Here is a 6,000-nt window from a genome sequence, read left to right as displayed (position 1 = left end):
AATTTGCGACTGGATTGAGGGATTTTTGATAGGGAGGACACAGCATCTTATCTTGGATGGAGATTCTTCATCGGAGGAGGAAGTAACTTCAGGTGTGCCCTAGGGTAGTGTGTTGGGACCCTTGCTGTTCATGTCGTAAATTAATGACCTTGCAGAAAATATTGATAGTAACTTGATGTCTTTAGCAGATGGTGCAGTTAGCTGCATAAATATTTAGTAAGATCTTGTTAAGATTTCAGAGTGGCGCAAAGACTGACAATTTGCTTTAAATGTTCCAAAATGGTAAATTGTGCACTTCATAAAACGAAAAGCTATGGTATTCTATGACTGTAATATGAATGAAACAATATTATGGAAAGGAAAGTTGCAACTCACTGTATAGTGGAGATGCTGAGTCGCAGATAGGTACAACAAAAAGATTTTCACATTTAAAGCTGTTGGCCAATGGCCTTTGTCAATAATAGACACACACACACTCTCATGCAAAAGCAACTCACACAAACGACTGCAGTCTCAGGCAACTGAAACTCCACTCCAAGCAGCAGCAACAGTGCATGATGGAAGTGGGGACTGTGTGGCGGAAAGGAGGAAGTTGGGATGGCGATAGGAAGAGGGAGGGATAGTACGGTGGGAATGGTGGATAGTGAAGTACTTGAAGTACTATAGGTTGGACGGCAGCCAGGGGAGAGGTGGGGAGGGGGGGGGGGGGAGGCTGGATGTGGTCATGGAGTAACGGCTCTGTAGTGCTGGAATGGGAGCAGGAAAGGGGCTGGATGGGTGAGGACAGCGCTAACAAAGGTTGAAGCCAAGACGTTTACAGGAATGTAGGATGTATTGCAGGGAAAGTTCCCACCTGTGCAATTAAAAAAAGCTGGTGTTGGTGGGAAGGATCCATGAGTCACTGTTGGAATTCGACAACTCATACAAATACCTGGGTATAACAATTTGTAGGGATATGAAGCAGAATAATGACATAAGCTCAGTCATGGGGAAATCAGGTGATAGACTTTGGTTTATGGGTAAAATACTGGGGAAATGCAGCAGCCTACAAAGGAGATTGTTTCCAATCACTTATACATCAGGTTCTAGAATACTGCTCAAGTGTGTGGGACCTGCACCAAATAGGACTGACAGGGGATATTTAATGCATACAAAGAATGGCTGTACAAATGGTCACAGATTTGTTTGATTTGTGGGAAGATGTCTCAGAGACACTGAAGAAACTGAACTGGCAAACTCTTGAAAACAGACGTGAAGTATCCTGAGTAAATCTACCAAAAATGTTCCAAGAACCAACTTTAAATGACGACTCTAGGAATATACTACAACCCCACTCTGCATTAATCACCTAGGAATCGTAAGAATAAGATCAGAATAACTGCTGCATGCACAGTGACATTCAAAGAACCATTCTTCCTGTGCTCCATATGTGAGTGGTATGGGACAAAACCCTACTAACTGGTACAATGGGATGTACCCTCTGCCATGCACATCACAGTAGTTTGCGAATTATAGATGTAGGTGTAGATATCTCAGGGCAAGATAATGTGGTTGGTGGCAGAATGCTCCTGTGTGGTGGTTACAACTATTGACTGGGCAGACATGGTTGCAGAATAGGTCCTTGTCCACTGGCAGATGGACTGGCCTCAGCGAGTTTATTCATCAAACACCTACAGCTGCATGGTTCAAATCGATGTATCTGGTGTGATATATCTGGGAAGAAAGGCACATCTTTTCATTCCTGCTAATTGGTGACATGTTATTTTTGAATATTTTCACACCTTTCTACACCCCCGAATTAGGGCAACTGTGTGATTCATAGCAGATAAAGTCGTGTGACCAGGCCTGCTGGCAATGGGTGAGTGAATTCCTAGTGTCAAAAGTACAAGATTAATAGGTACATCTCGATTCCTATTGGTGATATCCTCTCTCCTTCTGGGAGATGTTCTCATTTGCATGTGGTTATCACAGGCCCTCTCCCTCCAAATGATGGGTGTTACTGGAGGCCAGAGGCAATGCCTGCACAGGATATCTGGCAATCTTCGTGGCTCGTGTTTGGGTTTCTAATTGGGTCTCGCATTTTGGCATCCCACAGATAAAAAATTGAGAAAGGGATCGTCAATTTGAGTGCCAATTATATGCAGAGTTGTTGTGAATATATGGATCGAAACATTTCTGCACTATTAGCCACTGTCTCACGAGCAACAGAATAGTGGAATGTAGGCACCAATCTTTGAAGACAGCATTAACTTGCTATGTGCAATCTTAGTCTTCTACACTACCACTGATATTAGTAGCATTATACACAGTTATAAAAGAGGGCACATGATGGTCTGCCAAACAGCTGGTGTACAGTGAGGTGTTGAAAGTACCAGTACCCAGTGATTTCTTCTTGACCTCACTCCCTTCTAGTCTGCAGATCAGAGACTATGTAAAGTATTTTGCGCAACCTATTGATGCATATGCATTTTCTGGCACCAAAAAACTTTAAGACGTGGTGTAAGTCCCATCTTTTTCCATATGACTTGAATACATGTCGCTTTGGATCAGAGACAATATAGCAAGGCTGCTACTTTCCTCACATTAACTGGGTTCTTTTAAGGATTTTTTCAGTGTGGAGACAAATGGCAAGATGGACACAGTATCAATAGATCGGCTGAAACCTGCCGATTACAAAGACAGTTCGGAGGTAGCGAGTGTAGCCCCTAATAATCATGTATTATACAGGGTGAGTCACCTAACATTACCGCTGGTTATATTTCGTAAACCACATCAAACACTGACGAACCGATTCCACAGACCGAACGTGAGAAGCTGGGCTAGTGTAACTGGTTAATACAAACCATAAAAAAATGCACGGAAGTATGTTTTTTAACATAAACCTACGTTTTTTTAAATGTAACCCCATTAGTTTTGTTAACCCATCTGAACATATAAACAAATACGTAATCAGTGCCGTTTGTTGCACTGTAAAGTGTTAATTACATCCGGAGATATTGTTACCTAAAGTTGACGCTTGAATACCACTCCTCCGCTGTTCGATCGTGTGTATCGGAGAGCACCGAATTACGTAGGGGTCCAAAGGGAACGGTGATGGACCTTAGGTACAGAAGAGACTGGAACAGCACATTACGTCCACATGCTAACACCTTTTTATTGGTCTTTTTCACTGACGCACATGTACATTACCATGAGGGGTGAGGTACACGTACACACATGGTTTCCGTTTTCAATTACGGAGTGGAATAGAGTGTGTCCCAACATGTCAGACCAATAGATGTTCAATGTGGTGGCCATCATTTCCTGCACACAACTGCAATCTCTGGCGTAATGAATATCGTACAAGCCACAGTAAATCTGGTGTAATTTCGCCGCAGGCTGCCACAATACTTTGTTTCATATCCTCTGGGGTTGTAGGCACATCACGGTACACATTCTCCTTTAACGTACCCCACAGAAAGAAGTCCAGAGGTGTAAGATCAGGTGAATGGGCTGGCCAAGTTATGTGTCCTCCACGTCTTATGAAACGCCCGTCGAACATCCTGTCAAGGGTCAGCCTAGTGTTAATTGCGGAATGTGCAGGTGCATCATCATGCTGATACCACATACGTGGACGCGTTTCCAGTGGGACATTTTCGAGCAACGTTGGCAGATCATTCTGTAGAAACGCGATGTATGTTCAGCTGTTTGGGCCCCTGCAATGAAGTGAGGGCCAATGAGGTGGTCGCCAATGATTCCGCACCATACATTTACAGTCCACAGTCGCTGTCGCTCTACCTGTCTGAGCCAGCGAGGATTGTCCACGGACCAGTAATGCATGTTCTGTAGATTCACTGCCCCATGGTTTGTGAAACCCGCTTCATCGGTAAACAGGTAGGACTGCAACGTATTCTCTGTTACTGCCCATTGACAGAATTGCACTCGATGATTAAAGTCATCACCATGTAATTGCTGATGTAGCGACACATGAAACGGGTGAAAGCGGTGATGATGCAGTATGCGCATGACACTACTTTGACTCAGTCCACCGGCTCTCGCAATGTCCCGTGCACTCATGTGTGAGTTCATAGCAACAGCAGCTAACACACCAACTGCACCCGCTTCTCCTGTGGCGGGCCTGTTACGGACCTGTTTGCGTGCTACGACGATACCTGTTGCATACAGTTGGCGGTAGATGTTTTGCAATGTGCGGCACGTTGGATGCTCTCTGTCCGGGTACCGTTCTGCATACACCCTACAGGCTTCAGCTGCATTTCGTCGACACTCGCCATAGATGAGTATCATCTCTGCCTTTTCAGAGCTCGAATACATCATGGTCACAGTTCCTACAGCACTACACTATCACAGACGTCTGGTAACACGGTGTACTACAGCTGGTGTGCGTCCGGAGACAAATGCAGAATAACAATAGCAGCAAGCGCTACATGCGGACACTGCGACAGCTAGACCAAACCACAACAGTGCACTACAGCCACACTCGTAAACACGGTCGTCATCGTAAACATGTCCCTGCAGAAGCTGCTCGCTGACCGTGGCCTGTGTTTGTTACAACACGCAACTGAGTGTCGTAGGTTTCAAGCGTCAACTTTAGGTTACAGTATCTCCGGATGTAGTTGACATTTTACGATGCAACAGACGGCACTGATTACGTATTTGTTTATATGTTCAGATGTGCTAACAAAACTAACGTGGCTCGATTAAAAAAAAAGTAGGTTTGTGTTAAAAAAACATACTTCCGTACATTTTTGTATGGTTTGTATTAAACAATTACACTAGCCCCTCTCCTCACGTTCGGTCTGTGGAATCGGTTCGTCAGTATTTGATGTGGTTTACGAAATATATCCAGTGGTAACGTTAGGTGACTCACCCTGTATATAAAATACTCCCCTTCTGTTATATGTCAATCATCAATTGTTCACATGTGTTACAGCGGTCCAGGGGACTGATGACCTAAATTGTTAAGTCCTATGGTGCTCAGAGCCATTTGAACCATTTAAGTTACAGCGGTCCACTGTTGTCATGTGGTAGTGCCTGGGGACCCTGGATCTACTAGACCTACTTCAACTGTGTAAGTAAACTATCATGAAATTGTTTGTATTATACAAGGGTAATCCCAAAAGTAAGGTCTCCTATTTTATAAGTACATTTACATCAGTTTACAGCTTGAGCATTTAGCTATTTTTCGACATAATCACCATTTCTGTTGATGCATTTTTGTAGACGCTGTGGCAGTTTTTGTATGCCCATGTCATGCCAGCTCGCCGCCATGCTGTTCAGAAAGTTATGAACCTCTTCTGCTTGGTCTCAGGTGTAAAGTGCTATGCCCAGGCTTCGTCACCCCTGACAATTGAGTCCAGAAAGTTGTCCTGTTCGGCTGCAAGGCGGTGAAGAAATGCGCGGGAAGCATCATCTCGTTGCCGCATGTGGTCCTCAGTCAGCACGAGTGGCACCCATCTTGCGCCCACCATCCGGTAGTTCAATGTTTCTGTTAAAATTCTGTGAGCAGTGCTTCGGGAAACCTCAGTAACCACCCAGAGATCATCCCCGGTGATCCGCTGATCTTCACGCATGCTTTGTTCAACCTTCAACACTGTCTCCTCAGAAATTGACGGTCTCCCGCTCCTTTGTTCGTCGTGAATTTCGGTCCGACCAGCTGCAAACTGTCTACACCACTTACGAACATTTTTGACATCCGAGCACGACTCACCATTCAAATGTGTGTGAAATCTTATGGGACTTAACTGCTAAGGCCATCAGTCCCTAAGCTTACACACTACTTAACCTAAATTATCCGAAGGACAAACACACACACCCAGGCCCGAGGAAGGACTCGAACCTCCGCGGGGCCCAGCCGTACAGTCCATGACTACAGCGCCTGAGACCGCTCGGCTAATCAAAATGGCTCTGAGCACTATGGGACTCAACTGCTGTGGTCATTAGCCCCCTAGAACTTAGAACTACTTAAACCTAACTAACCTAAGGACATCACACACATCCATG

The sequence above is a fragment of the Schistocerca gregaria genome, chromosome 8, assembly GCF_023897955.1.
Source record: "Schistocerca gregaria isolate iqSchGreg1 chromosome 8, iqSchGreg1.2, whole genome shotgun sequence".
In the NCBI taxonomy this organism is placed as follows: Eukaryota; Metazoa; Arthropoda; class Insecta; order Orthoptera; family Acrididae; genus Schistocerca; species Schistocerca gregaria.
This window is presented reverse-complemented; position numbering follows the sequence as displayed.